Source organism: Neopsephotus bourkii, unplaced genomic scaffold (assembly GCF_033783945.1).
Source record: "Neopsephotus bourkii isolate Nb327-2 ecotype Australia unplaced genomic scaffold, CSIRO-AGI_Nbou_v1 NB_1634, whole genome shotgun sequence".
NCBI classification, from domain to species: Eukaryota; Metazoa; Chordata; class Aves; order Psittaciformes; family Psittacidae; genus Neopsephotus; species Neopsephotus bourkii.
In genome coordinates, this window is record NW_026902109.1 from 264779 (window position 1) to 279650 (window position 14872).

The following is a 14872-nucleotide window of genomic DNA, read 5'->3' on the forward strand; positions in this document are numbered from 1 at the left end:
TTTTTGCTTGGCTAACTTTACAGGGTGGCTGCATATCATCTTTTAAAAGCTGAGCTTTATAAAGCTGTTCTACCATGTGAGGAGAGAATTCAGGGTTTGCTGCATGTCTGTGTTACATCTAGTACCAAGTACCTGGAGGAGATACCCAAACCTGGAGGAGAATATAAATCCAGATGTTTCCCCAAGAGATGCGTGAGTTTGTTGGAGGTCTCTGTAGTGGAGCAAGTGCTCTCAAATGCTGTATCACGTGGTAATGCTGGCTTGCAGAAGGCGTCTCTCTCCTAGGAGAGCCAGCCTGGACAGCAGCAGCCCTTCGGACAACCAGGTCGCCAAGCCATGAGGGACAGGGAAAAGGAATACAGTTCTGTTCATTCTCACGTACTTTGTGCTAGCGGTTCAGGATAGTGTTTGAGACTCTCTCTGCTGCCCCTTGTGCACTTACCACTGGCCTGTGGATGGGTTTGGGTTTTTTTTGCCAGGAAAATTAGCCTGATGGAGTACTCGGTTGTCTCCAGCTGCTTTCTGCAGCTGTCTGCATGGCAAAGAAGGTGGGGGAAATGACTGGTTAATAATAGAAAGGCAGATTAAGAAACGAGGTAGGGTTTCAACATACAGCCAAGCTGCTCTGACAACTCGCTGCTGCCACCGAAAGGGAAAGGACTTGCTTATGTTCTTGTGACTGCGCAGCCAGCTGCTTTGTCCACACAACCCAGACGAAAACCAGGAAAAGCAATTTTTCCCATGCAGTCACGCAAGCACAGGGGAGGAGGGTGGGGATACAAGACAGAAGGGAAGGGATACTTCCAAGAAAAGGCTTGTTGAACTCTGCTGGTGCAAGCAACCCAAGTTCAGGTGCACAGGAGTTGGAGCTGAATTCAGGTAAGCAGCTTAGCACTTTGTATGTCAGTTCTCCTGTGTGCTCAGCTTGGCTTTAAAAATCACAGCTACAGCATGCATGCTGCCACTTCTAGCTGGGGCTGAGCTAATTCAGGTTAGTCTACCCAAGTTAAGAGCAAAGGAGTTTTACTTCGCTGTTTGTTCATATTATGATAGCTTATGGGGAGAGTTTGAGTAGTTGGGAAAAAAAACAGCCCCACATAAAAAGTACTGGGGCTATAATTTCACTTAGTAAATGTAAATGTGTTGCTTGGTCATAATATTGCAGTCTTAGACTATTTTGCAGTAAGCATGTAAAGTGTCAGGAGAAAGGTAATCAACAGACAAGCCAAAGATAAATATATTGTGTGCTTTGCAAGCAGCAGGCTTTTTAAGAGTTGCTTTTAGGAAGTGGCCATTATGCAGTGCTTTGTCAGCAACTCTTCACTCAGTGTTTATTGCTATTCCTTGTGGTTATCACTGGTCCTTGTAACTGGTCTGGATATGTTTTCTGTTGCCTTTCTTAAAGTAAGGGCAAAAGCCAGTTAAGGAAACCATTATTTTCTTTACTAGAAAGTTTGTTTCCTGATTCTTTTTTTTGTCTTTGGTTTTGGGGCCCGGGTGTATTTTTGTTTGCTTTCATTTTTTTTTAATTCTTTGTCAGTCTTGAGAACATTGTGATTTCTCAAGTTGCTCCTTGGTTCAGGTGAGCTCCTCTTGGTTTAGCCACATGTCAGTAACCAGTGAACAGTCCAGTTCAGTGCCAGATGAAGAAGGAAATATCCAGGGGCATTTCAGATACCTCAGATACCCACCCTAGATGGACCCTAAAAACCAGTAAGTGCACTGTACCACAGGATGTGTATAGGGAATTCCTTACACAGGACATGGTGGAGGGAAAATAGCAGTTACTTAAACATAGCTAAATAATACTTAGCTATCTAATACTTATTTCAGAAAACCTGTAACGTAATACTTTACCTGAGCAAATAACTTGAATACAAACAGCATTTATTCTTTTCAAGAGGCTGTAGATGAAAGCATATTGAGAGCTTGGTATAAAGTCAAATTTTACCTCTCTGTTTGTGAAACTGGAATTACTGTCTTCTAGAAGTTAATTTAAGAATTGAAGTTACTCTTTCAGCCTCTGGACTAAAATTCTGTAGACAAGCAGCCTGTTTTATTCAGCTAAGTTTCAAAATGTTTCAACATGCTTTGTCCCTTGTTACTAGGCTGCTTTTCATATTACCTGGAGTAAAAATTTGTTGGTCCCAGTGATATGTATAAATGTAAAAGAGCACTTAAGTAGTCAAGCAAATTTTCCACCTGTAGGAATGCTGACACTGTTATACTGTATTCATCTTTAAAAACTGAAATGTTGAACTCAGTTAAATCCAGTTTATTTATACTGGGAAGCCAGTGCTTTGCAACTGGTGAGTATTAAGCATTGAGGATGAGGAGGACTTGGTAAGAAGACCACCAGCTTGTTATTTTGGTACATCTTTAATTTTAGTTTCCTACTGTCCCCAGCTCTTTGGTATTTTTCCTTATTATTTCTGAGCCTTTTTGTGTTTTGAATTTTCTCTTTTAATCTCAGCCACGTGCTTTTCTTTGGGGACTTGGTTTATCTGTTCTAAACTAGTCACACCCTACCTAAATCCGCAGTGAAATCCTGGCATTGTTGAGACTTCGGCAATGTGTTTGTGTATCTTGGTTAGAACAGCAAAGGTCTGACCTGGGCAAGCCTTGAGAAACATTATTTTTGTTTTAGTACTGTTACAGAGATAATGAAGAGACGCTTCAGGTAGCAAGGGTGTCTCTAGTCCTATTAAACTTGAAGCTAGGAAAAGCAAACAATGTATTGCAAAAGCAAAATGAGAAATGAAAGCAAATCTCAGCTATGTTAAGAGTGTTTTTGTCTTCATGGTTCTTTTTGCAGAAGAAATACGTGGTGCAACTGTTTGCTAAGGGGCTGGATTGTTAGAGAAATGAAGAAGTACTTCTAGGGAGGTTAAAGTAAACCCTCATAAAGCCAGGAGAACAGTTGGCCCCTGTTTTGATTTGAGCTACTGTATTTACATAAACAACCCTCTCCCAAACCATATATATTTTAAAATGGTGAAAATATTCTCCCAGTATAATAAAAATGTAACTGTCTAGCAAAGGGGCTAGTTGCAAGCATTTTCCATGTATGTGGTGGTCTGGCTTTTGCAACTTGTGAGGAAAAGGTGGGAAAAGAATTGATCCAGTAATTCAGGATTACTTAAGCTAAAAGCACTCAGTTACTGATTTAGATTTATCTGGGAGAGATGTAATACAGGCTCAGGCTTTTGTTAATGTTTAATGTTCTGTAATGGTCTTCCCAGGCGTAATTGAGCCATCAGCACAGGAGTGATTGGTCAGAGGAGTTTATTTTGAGTGATTACTAAGCCTGCTGTGGCTTTCATTTCAGTGCAGCTGATCTAACTGATGAGCAGGGCCATAATTTATTTACAGTTCTCTCCATCCCTTCAGACTGATTCTCCTTTTAAAAACCCTTCGAAGGGGAGGAGGACAAGGAAGCTGCTGGGGCTCACTGGGCTGCCAGCTTTGCTGCCTGTCACAGTTATCTGAAATACTCTGCCCTCTGTTCCGGGTGATGGTTTCACACTGCCCTGCTTTTAGCAGCAGCTCCAATTTTCTCCTAACCGGGTTGACCTTTAATCTGGAGCATGTGCAGCTTGGCTGGGGAGGGTCTGACATGAAGGGCTGAAACACAAGCTGCAGGGGATGGGGGAATGGAGGGAAGAAAGATGCTACTGCTGGTGTAAAGAAAAGTAAGAAAAAAAGCTGGAGGTCATGGACACTCACTTTTTTTTTGGCCTAGGTGTCAGTTTGGGATGAATACTCCTGATTTTTATTTTTTTTTCTTCCTGATTTTAATAGATTCTAGCATAATACAGTTAATCTCCTACAGCTTGCTGTACTGATGAATCATGGGTCTGCATCAATAAATCCAGCAGAGCTTTGAAATAGGGAGTAGCTTCTGTCTGTAAGTACCTTTCAAAATAAGCAAAAGGGATTTTATACTCAGAAATCACTTTGGGTATGAAGATGACTTTCAGTTCTGTTCAGTTCAGTCTGTGCTGGACAGAGCCTTGGGTGACATGGTTTAGTGCCAGATGTCTCTGCCTGTGGCAGGGGGGCTGAAACTAGATGATCTTAAGGTCCTTTCTAACCCTGACTATGCTATGATTCTATGAACCTCTGAATAATCAGAGGAGAAGGCAGCCATGAGCTTTGGGTTTTCCCCATGCTTGAGGCAGACCTGCTATTTCTGGAGCTTCAGCAGGGACCCGTTGAGCTTCATAGGCCTGTATGGTAGAAAAGAGTAGCGTGAAAGGTTGCCATGTCCTGTCCTTAGAGAAGCTGCTTGTACAGCTAAGCGCAGTCTTCACCCTGAATTCATTCATCTGGCTGCAAGTTGAAGGCCACCTCAAGTCCACTTTGTACACACGGAGCAGTAAAAAGGTAGTCTGAAAGTATTTTAGATGACATATCTAATTTTCAGGGTGAAAGGTGGTTTTCAGCTGGATACAGTTTTCACAGTTGAACTTTGAGGAGCCAGCCACCAGTTGTTTGGAAGCTGCTGTGCTTTTTGAATCAGATGTTGCGAATACAAAAAGAGAAAGATGTTGTGCATTGTAAACAGGAGCACTGCAATAGTATGTCAGTCAGTTGCCTGAAATAAAAAATACTAAGAAAAGGCGGTGATTAGAGGCAAGTCTTCTATAGGTAGCTATTACTCTTCCCCAGGGAAATTTGACAAAGCAATACTTCCACCTGCTAACACTTGAAATTGTAAAGACATTGTGTTTGCGCTCACATGCATGGTAAAGTGCAGGAAAACAGATACAGCAACCAGTTTCAATAGGGCAGTTCATAACTACTCCCATTGCTTCGGGCAGCTTTGCAGAGAAGTCTGTTGGAAGGATCATTTCAGCCATTCTGCCTTAATTACCAAACTGGTGAGTGTCCTGCCATCCCATTGCAAGTTATATTTGGTGGAGATCCACACCAAAATCACATGATGTTTCTCTTGAGGTTTGAGTCTGCCTTTTACCTGTTTGGCCTAACTAAATAATACACAAACTGAAGTGGTTTCTGCCATTTCTAGGCAGCGTGGATCACAAATATAAATGCAACACTTGTTAATGTGAAAGTTCCTTGCCTGCTAACTGACCTTGAATTCTGTGCCCTCCATTAGGGGACATAAGTCCCATTGTCCTTAAAGATTTATGCAGCACGTACAATAATAGGGCCTGTTGCTTATGGAAGTGAATGCATTTATATTTTACATCTCTGCCTGCCCTTCATATTTTATTTAATGAAGAGTGTACAGAAATTGGTTACTTGGCAAAAACTGGCTTTTAGCAAACTAAGGAAGTGCACGTTTCCTGATTTTTTGGGCTGTTGCTGTCTTTGGTGCTCCCCTCCCCTGTGGCTGTACCATGTTTTCTCAGGGTCTTTCTAAGTATTGTTTCTTCTTCCTTACTCCTCCAGAAAGTGAGGAGAGCTTTCAGCCCTGCTGTTGATAACCTGTCTCCTGCAGATCATGTTGTGCCTTCTGGGGAGAGCGAGAAATTCCCATGACACGTAGGGATGTGGTATCCTTGTGCTGTGCTGTAGCTACTGGCTTTTGTGTTTTCCCCTTTAAATCTTAATTCACATGATGCCGCATGTGGCATGTCTTGCATTTCAGCTGGGAACACATTACCCATGTGCATGTGTGTGCTGCATCTGGACTGGACTGGTTCATGTGCCAGCCGTTGTGTTTGCTGTTTGCCTGTACCTTATGGCAGTTCCTGGGCTGTTCCTGTAAGGTCAGGCTTTTAGAATTTGGCTGCCAAAGACCAGTTCAACGCAGTAAAAGTTTTTTTCAGGATCAAATTAAATCAAGTCCATACATTGTTACACTAATGACTAATAAATAAAACCTGTAATAATACACTCATTTTCAGTGCTATTGTGGTGTTACATAGGGTGAGCTGTGTATTTCATTGGGATTTCTGGCATAGTACTGTTATCCCCTTGCCCACATTAGATATTTGTGAATGTAGGTGTTTTCAGACCCAGTGAAAAGTTTTGGGAATGCCTAAGGACAGATAAATGATGCTTTTAAAATCAAATTTCATGTGTTATTGGTGCTCTGTGCAGTCTCTGGTAATGCAGCCCCACCCTCACCCACACAGAAACCACCCAAGCAAAAAAACCTCCAAACAAAAAACCCAACAAACCTCAAACACAGAGTACTGTGACTGTTTAACATCTTTTGATATGAACACTTTGCAGTACTTCATTGTTTCCAAAAATAGTACTTTTTTCCTGTCAGCAGTCATTTCAGCAGCTCTGTACTGCTTGCAGAAGCAGCACTGGTGTTACCAGAGGACTGATGGTGAATTTTCATGATCTTTCTACATAGAAGACTATTACTTTTTTTTTTTTAATGGCCTCTTATTAAAATGCTGTGTTTTATCAATCTGGAGGTGTTGGGATTTACTCCAAAAATGAATGTCAAAGTGCACCTCAAGGATAGTCCTGTAGAGCAAGTCTGACTATGGGATGGGTAGGTAAAGCAGCAGCTATGTCAGGTTGACCCTTACTGGTTTTGCACTCTTAGAATATTCTCTTTACTAATGCGTTCAGGAGTCGTTCATACATTTCCCAGGCCTTGAGGGGAGTGCTGTGTAGTTACGGAGCCTGTTATGAGGTGGCTGGATGGGGTTTTACCAGTGTCCAGCTCTCAAGGGCTCCTCATCAGATGAGTTTCTGCAGTACCATAGCATCTGAAGCCCTCTTCTGCTCAGATAAGCCCCTGTACAGGAATATCAGTGTAATTGTTATTCCCTTGTTTTGCTTGCTTGCACAGGCATGCAACATGGAAATTGCATCCTGCTAGACATCTCTAGAGAGTGCATCTTCTCAGTATTTACCTACAGGAAGGGCTTATTTGCAGTGAACCTTTTGCATGTTGCTTCTGGAGGTTGATTTAAAGGAGTATATTGCACTCTCCTGTGTGGCTGCTGCTTCGTTATCTACTTTGCCATTCATCATTTAGCTTCAGCCTCAGCAGCTTTTTCCAGCATGCTCTTCTCTTCTGAGCTCCTGTCAGTCAGCAGAGCCATGTCTTCATGGCTGACGCCAATCTGTCTGGAAGAGGAGACCTGCGTTCCACTCAGTAAGGCAGGTCAGAGTTCAGCTATTTTCAAGCTGCATCTCATTGGCATTACTGCCTTGCTTTTGTTAATACCTTACTAATCTGGGTTTCACCCATCTGCTTGCAGTAAGCTTTGGTGTGCATGTGATCACAGATTTAAATCCTTCTCCTTCTCCCTCTTTTTTTTCCTGTCCTGCAGTTTATTTTGATTCCTCTTTATGTAGCTGGAACAAGAATAGTGGCACCAGGTTTCTGCAGTTTCTCACTGCTGCAAAAGCTGTAAACAAGCAGGGCTTGTCCTCCTGGGCTATGAGGCCCAGTCTTGTTTTTTTGCAGGTGAGCAGCTCAGTGATCCTTTTGGAGCAACAGGCATCCCTTAATTGGTTCAATGGTTAATTCTACTTTCTGGTACGGAATGCTGGTTTGCTTTGGGTTTTTTTGTTTTTTTTTTTTTTGAAGTTGGATGCAGCTTTTCTAAACCAACTAAAATCATCTAAAGCACTTTGATTTGTGTGCTGCGAGCAGTGTGTGGATGGTTTGTCACAGGGAGCTACAGTTATGTGCTCAATAAAGCATATGCGCTGTGACGTAGGCCTTGGACACTTATGTTGGGGTGGATCATGGAAGTGGTATTATGTCTGTCACTGTGCTATAAACCTTTAACTCCTTCTGCCTAATGTACAATTTAATGAAAGGAAACAGATTTTGGGAAGTGCATCCTACAGTTTGTAATGTACAGCTTGGTTTGCTGCCTTCTAGTTAAAAGAAAATGCTTAGACTAGTAAGCAGAGTTTGCTAGAGGCTGCACACTTGTGCTAGAAGCTGGGCAGTCGTGCTGATGGTAACAGGCTGGATCTGATTCCTCCATCTCTTCTGTGGCGGAAGAGGAGGTAGCACGTATTTCCAAACCTAATTTCCATGATATGAATACATGCTAGTTGTACTTACCCAGTACCTGGAGTTGAGATTCTCTTGTTTGGCTGGAATTACAGGTTACTTTCTGAACTGATTTAATTGATGTGTTCAAAACCTACCAGTTCAGCATGTGAATCTGTTATGCATTCATCCAGTCTTTCATGTTTGGTGTGCCAAATAGTGGAGTCACTACAGTCACTACCTGCAGAAGAAAGGATGGCTGAGAGACACCCTGCCTGAGATACTCCCTGGAATCATAACCAGAGTTGCTGGGTGGCTAATGGACATTTCCATAAAGATCTTAGGACAGCATGATGCAGGCACATGTCATATACATCAAATGTACCACTAGAAAAAAAATGTAAGGTAATTGGATGTCTGCAGGAGGAACTTAGTACTGAGGCTTTCAGTTGGTTGTTGAAATACTCATAATTTCAAGAACAGACAGCAAGATACACGTTTTATATCTTTCCTTATCTCTCTATTTGGTGGCAGCAGCATCAGTCCTGAAACACCAAGCGATAATCATGAAATTACCTAGAAAAGGCAAAAAAATAGGGACCCTTAGAACAGGGGAACAGAGCTGGACTGAATTGCTGTCCCTTTCTGGCACTGTGGTTTTCAAAGAAGGAGATGCAAAATGAACGGAGTGGGCAGTGGGGAGGATTTGTCCTTTCAGCCACAGTGGATTTTGCTGAATGAACATGAGCATGTTTTTGCCATGAAGTGTCAATGCCAACAGTGGCAGATCTCCACTGCAAACAGTGAGATTTGGCATCTATGCAACTGGCAGTGAAGAGAGTAAAGAAGGTGGCTGCAGTTTAGAAAGCCGAGATGTTTTTTCTTGCTTGTAGAGTTAATCACAAAAGGAAGATGCCAGGGCAGTTCATCTGAATTTTCAGTAGATCTGGCTCTAGTATGGTAAGTTCCAATCATGGAGATCGTACACCTGTAACTCACTAGCAATCAGAAATGTGTTTGTGGCTGTTTATTTTTATTGTTTTCTTTTTCTTCTAGCATTCTGTGGCTTTCTGGTTTCTAGGCTGACTGTTCAATGAGTCTTTCCCTCCCTTCATACAGATATGTATCTTCCAAACCTAAATATTTGATTTATGGTACAACTCTGAACAGGTATTGCTGGAAAGAGGAAGATTATGTGTTCGAGAACTGAATTAGCACTATTTACACCAGAAATAATTTTTAATCCAAAAAAATCCAAACCAATTGATTGATTTAAGCCTTCAGTGAGGCTCTGTTTTCACTGTAGTTTCTGCTAGCTTTCTTTTACCCAATGTGTATGGCTGATTTGGCAAAACATGCCGTAGTATGTATTTTAGATCAGCGTTAACCATTAGTCACAAGATTGCCCTCACTTTCCTTAAGCAAAACTTCCCTAATTCTGTTTTTCTTTTTTTTATTTCTTTCTTTTTTCTTGTTTTTATTCTTCATTCTACTTGCATTCCCAGAGGGTCACCACAAGTTCGAGTTTCTAATAGTAAATGACTTCTAGGTATTTAATGTAGGTAATTAAAAAAAAACCCAAACAAAACAAACAAGAAGGAACCCAAAACCCCAAGAACACAAAAAAAAATCACCCAAACCCAAAACACCTGCACTTGGTTAAAATAAGTTAAAACACAGAGTATGTAACAAATCTTTTGTTCCCCTTATTTTTTTGTTTCTGTCCTTCTGCCCTATCCCATCCTCTCCCCATTTCTGTGCCTTGTAGGGGGCGAACCACTTTTTTGGCTTGTTTTCAGTGTTTCATCTATTTTCCGTTGGAGGTTTTCTGTTGTTTGTTTATAAATACCAGGAGGTTTAGATAGTGTCAAGAGGAGGGCAACTGTCATTTCATGCTCTTTAGTAACAGTTAGCTCAGGGGTTGCATGAGGACACAAGGATCTATTTCTAGCTCTGCCCTATCTTTGGCTGACCCAGATCCCACACCCGTGTGTGTTTTGCTGTGTTGGAGATGATGGCCACAGTTTGCTGCTACCTGAGCTCAGAGCCCAAAACCACCTTGAGTTTGCTTCATTCCAGAAATGAGATGTGCAAGGTTTGAGCACAGTGTGTGTTGGGGTGTCCATGGAGGGTTGTTTGTATGTGGTAAAGTGACATGGGTGGGTTGGGTCCTGCTGTAGAAGTCTGCTGCCCAATTAATGATCCTGGTGTTGAAATTATCTCTGTGTAAGGATTTGTGAGGATCTGTTAATATTTTCATGCACCTATTTGTGGGTGAAGGGCTGAAATAGTGCAAACCGGTTTTCTATCAAAGATAATATTTTAGTAGTTGAGTATAGTTGTGGGTTTTGTTGGGGCTTTTTTTGGTTGGTTGGTCTTTTCTTTGTTGTGGGTTTGGTGTGTTTTGTTGTGTTTTTTGTCTGGTTCATTCCTTCCCCCTCTGCAAATTAACTTTGTGGTGTTACTTGCATCTTTCTTGCACAGAACTAAGAGCATTTTGGGTGGCAAGTTGGAAGGTGGGTTTCCTATTGCAGCCATTCAGAAACAGGCTAATATTCATCCCACTTATGTTGCAGGTGTTACATTACTTTAGAATTTAGACACTAGGATTTTGGTGTGCATTACAAAATGAGATGTGCACTTGGGTTATCCCTGGCCTAGGTGGAAAGCTCATACCTGTTCCTGCAGGAGCCAGCTGGGGTCCTGGCACCTGGCCCTCCCTCCTGTGTTTGAGGAGACTTTTCAGGTTGAAATAGTTGTCTAAGGGCAGGACCTGCCCTCCCCTTCACACCCCATCCTTTCCACCCCCAGATCACTCAAAGCAGGATTTCCATAGTGTCAAAACAAAAGCTCTGCTTAGCAGGTGTTCCCGTGATGAGATTGCTGGTTGGGTGAAGCCTTCTCATGAGTGCTTGCTGGTTTCCATAACTACTTTAAAGTGCAAGGAAGAAGAAAGGGAAGGAAGAAAGTTGAGCAGAAAGATGTAGGGCTACAAAGAAGCAAAGGGATGAGGCTTCATCAGGTTTGGAGGGAAAAAGTGTCTTTATTACCTAGCACAGAACGTGTGCATGCACTTACCTATGCATGCAGTATAGATGGTGAATTTTTGTAGCAGAGATATTTACTAGCAGTGTTTCCCATCTGAAGATGAGCTGTTTGTTTATTCAGATATGATGCAAGTACTTTCGTTTTGAAATCTGCCACTGAACTCTGGGCTTGGGTTCAGAGCTGTCACACTGAGAGATCTCTGCCTGTGAGTGGATTGCCATTCCTTCTTTTCTTGTTAAACTCGGATAGGAGACTTATGATCTGTCTTTTGGTTTGTTTTTTTTTTTTTTTATTTTTTTTTTATTTTTTTGGGGGGGCAGGGAGGGGTTTAGGTGTGGTTTTTATTGGATTTGTTTTTCTCTTCCTATAGAGTAATTTACAAAAAACAGGCTGCTCTGGGATTTATGTAGTGTGCAGGCAATCTTTTTTCTCTCTCTGAAGCTGTGTAAGTAGCTACTCTGAGTATGTGGGTGTTGCTTCACATGCTTACTTCATCCTCTTTTCATAATGGTAATTCTACTTGCTCTGACTTTCTGTTCACAGGACAATGTTTAGCATCATGTTTACCACCTTGGAAACTTATCTTGGAGCTCTGTGAAACTTTTGAGCTCATCTGTACCTTGATTTTATACTTACAGATATTTTGTATGTGCAGCACAAACCCAGCTTTATTGTAATGTTATAAAATGGCAACAATCTCTTGTTTGCTAGCGGTGCAGCCTTTTGCAAGGGGCTGTCTCTGGTTTCAAGGCAAAGTTATCCTGGAGTGAAGCAGTTTGGTACATTGCTTGAGAGCTTGTTAGTGTTAGTGAGGTCCAGCACATAATTTGTGTCAGGCATTGCCTTTTCCTCACAAATTGGTGTGCAGAGATTCCTTGCAAGTACAGGATGTCCAGTTATTGAGGTGCCGGAGCGTTATTGTTAGTTATGATAAAATGCTTGTAGAGGAGGTGACTCTAGTGGTGACTCAGACCCTGCTGTTACAATTTGTTTTGTGCTGTAAAAATGCAGGATGAGAGCTTCCAGCTTTCATCCGGAGTATTCGGTCTTTGTGTAATGTCTGCTTACCAGGGGCTTGGGGAATTCACTTGTGGGTTGGTTTTCAAGCATTAAAATTTCAATCCTTACAGTAGGTGATTTTTTTTTCTTGCTTACATGTGTGCACACATAATTGGGGTGAATCTAAGCATTTGCTTTCCAAAGGGGAGGAAAATGTCACTATGATGTCTTCAGACTGTGGTTTCCCTCGTCCTTGCTCATTTTAACACTGTTTTTTTACTAATACGTTTGTCATATCAAATTTTCGGGGGTGTTTGGGAAGGATGCTCAGTGTTGTAACTCAAACACACCCACCGCCTCGGAAAGGATTTGAAAATCTCCTTGGCTGCTGGTGAGGAACTCAGTGCGGTTTCTGAAATGGTTGGTTGTTTAACTTATTTCTATAGTGACTGTTGCCTTGGCAGCAAAGGTCCTCATTTAGAGAATAAAAGCACTGTACAAACATGAGGAAGGCATGATTTGATTGGGGAAGACTTAGGTTTTCTTTGTTTTGGTTTCAGGGTGCTTTAGGAGGAAACTGGAAATGAACAAACTGGTTTGGGGGGGGTGTCTCTTTTTGCTGTTTTAGGTGTATGTGTGCTTATCTCCTCAGTGTTAATTGTAAGATGTACTGCTTTCTGCTTGTAAATTTAGAAGTAATGGGGAACAGCATGTTAACCTGTAAACCAGTGCTGGTGTCATGGAGGGAAGTTACTGCTGCATGGACCCGGCAACCATGCCAGACAAATCACACTGCCTGCCTGGGGATGTCCAGCCCATGGAATTTGAGAAACGAAATCTTAAACAGTGGTGTCCAGTATGAATGCTTAGTTACCCTCAAGCAGACCTAGAAACAGAAAACTGTAAAATTTTCTGCACCTTGGTCATTAAATCAAGTGTGAAGGTGCAGTCAGCTGATGATTTTATTGCTGATTATCTTGTCCTTTAATCAGAAAGATGACTGCTCCCATGCTCAGTCCTTATGCATAACCACATTTTGAAAAAGCGATGCAAAAGAGAACAGATCTTGACATGCAAGGCTGTATAGTGCACTCTCAAATACTTGTTTAACAACCCTTTGTCCTGGGTTTAGCAGACGAGCTGTCTGGCTGTGAGTTAAACCACGACACCCTTATATAGGCAGATTGTAGTGGTGGTGGAGGGAAATGCTTCTTGTTGGGAAAGTGAAAAAGGATCTGGAAGTTTTCAGTTAGCACTTTAATGTTTGTTGGTAACAGGGGAAGCAAAGTCATGGAAACATGGGGAGGTGGGGACTAGAGCCCTTGCTGAAGTTACTTCATCAAGCTTGGTTTGTGGTGTATGGGTATTTTGAGATACCAGTTCTACATGGCATTGTTTTCATAATGCAGTTGTATTATTCTGATAATCACATTGTTACTTTTAATCAGTATCAGATAAAGGCTCCTTAATGAAGCAGATCAGCTGTAGATGGAGTGGTTTAGTTGCCTGGCCCAGGCTGACAACCCATATGAGAGCTGGGGAGGCTTGGGTGTGCACCCATCCTCCTGCCCATCCCTGTGCCCTTGCTGGGGCAATGGGATGTGGCCTGGCAGTAGCTGATGCCCATCTTTGCCTCCTCTCCTCAGCTTTTGCGGACAAAAGATGACTGTTGTGGAAGCAAGGGGACCAGAGTCTCCTTAACAGAGTCTGTTCAGTCTCCCATAAACTCCCATGAGTTTCTGACAACCTTACCTGATCAAGCTTTGATAGAAAACAAGATATTTTTAATGTGACAAGCTGAAGGTGTTAGTAAAGTGGCTTTTTTTTCCTATACCTCTCCCATTAGACAGGTTGTGAAATAGAGTTCTGCACGGTATGTGTGTTTGTTTTAACTCTCAGCAAAAACAGCTGCATGGCCTGCATCTTTGGCAGAGTATTATCTTCCTCTAAGGTTTCCTCCTATGAGTATCAGTTACTGTACTTTTACAAAAGGTACTCAATAGTGATTTACACACTGGTGATATGATAGCAGTAGGCTGGGATTGGACACACACTTGCTTGAAGACACACACATTTGCTATTTCTCATAATGCTGCCAAGGCCAGGCATCATGAGGTTCCACCAGCCTATTATGACATGTGTGCCAGTAGTGGAGTAGAGTTTGCAGCTGCCAACCAATTTTTGTTCATTTAGGCTCCCCAGAGAGCTCATCTTAAAACTTACTAGCTTAGCTGCAAAAGAGGACATGTTATATTGCATGGTAAGGGATCGTAGAATCATTTTTAGGTTGGAAAAGACCTCTAAGGTCATCAGGTCCAACCATAAACCCAGCACTAAACCATGTCCTAAGTGCCACATCTACAGGTCTTTTAAATACTTCCAGGGATAGTGACTCCACCACTTCCCTGGGAAGCCTGTTCCAATGCTTGACAACCCTTTCGGTGAAGAATTGTTTCTGAAAATCCAATCTAAACCTCCCTTGGCAATGGAGATGTAGTTTGAAGCTTGGCTACGGTCTCCTTTGCACTGTGTCTTTTGGGATCTTGAATCCTTAAACACGCAGGAGGCTTGTGGTGAATTATCAGGTCAAAAAAGCTGGTATGTCAGGAGGGTAACAGTGTAAGGTCCGCTTTCCTCCTTTGAGTGGTTTGGCAGGAAGTGATTCAATGATTCCAGCATTTAAAATTGCAAAGGTTTAATATTGCCCTACCTTGTGGTGTACACAGTGTTGCAGCAACCCCAAATCCATGCTGAATGTGTAAAGCAAAACTTGGAGAGGCAGCTGATGTAGCTGTTAAATGGCATGAGGAAATTAGGTCCTGCTGCAGACAAAAGAGCCCAGGTGTTGTAACAGGATTAAAAGAATAATGTAGGCTT

At 42.0% G+C, this 14872-nt stretch overlaps 1 protein-coding gene across 5 annotated transcripts in view; it reads left to right on the plus strand.

The window, feature by feature from the left end:
* SGMS1 (sphingomyelin synthase 1) overlaps positions 1-14872 on the plus strand; it is a 103154-nt gene that overhangs the window by 70799 nt on the left and 17483 nt on the right. The window contains exon 1 of one of the 5 annotated variants that reach the window (XM_061373851.1): positions 3883-3903. The exons of the other annotated variants lie outside the window; for them this stretch is intronic. The gene's annotated coding sequence lies outside the window, so the exon portion shown is untranslated. Of the gene's footprint in view, positions 1-3882; positions 3904-14872 lie in introns of those variants that run through there. 5 annotated transcript variants of the gene reach the window in all.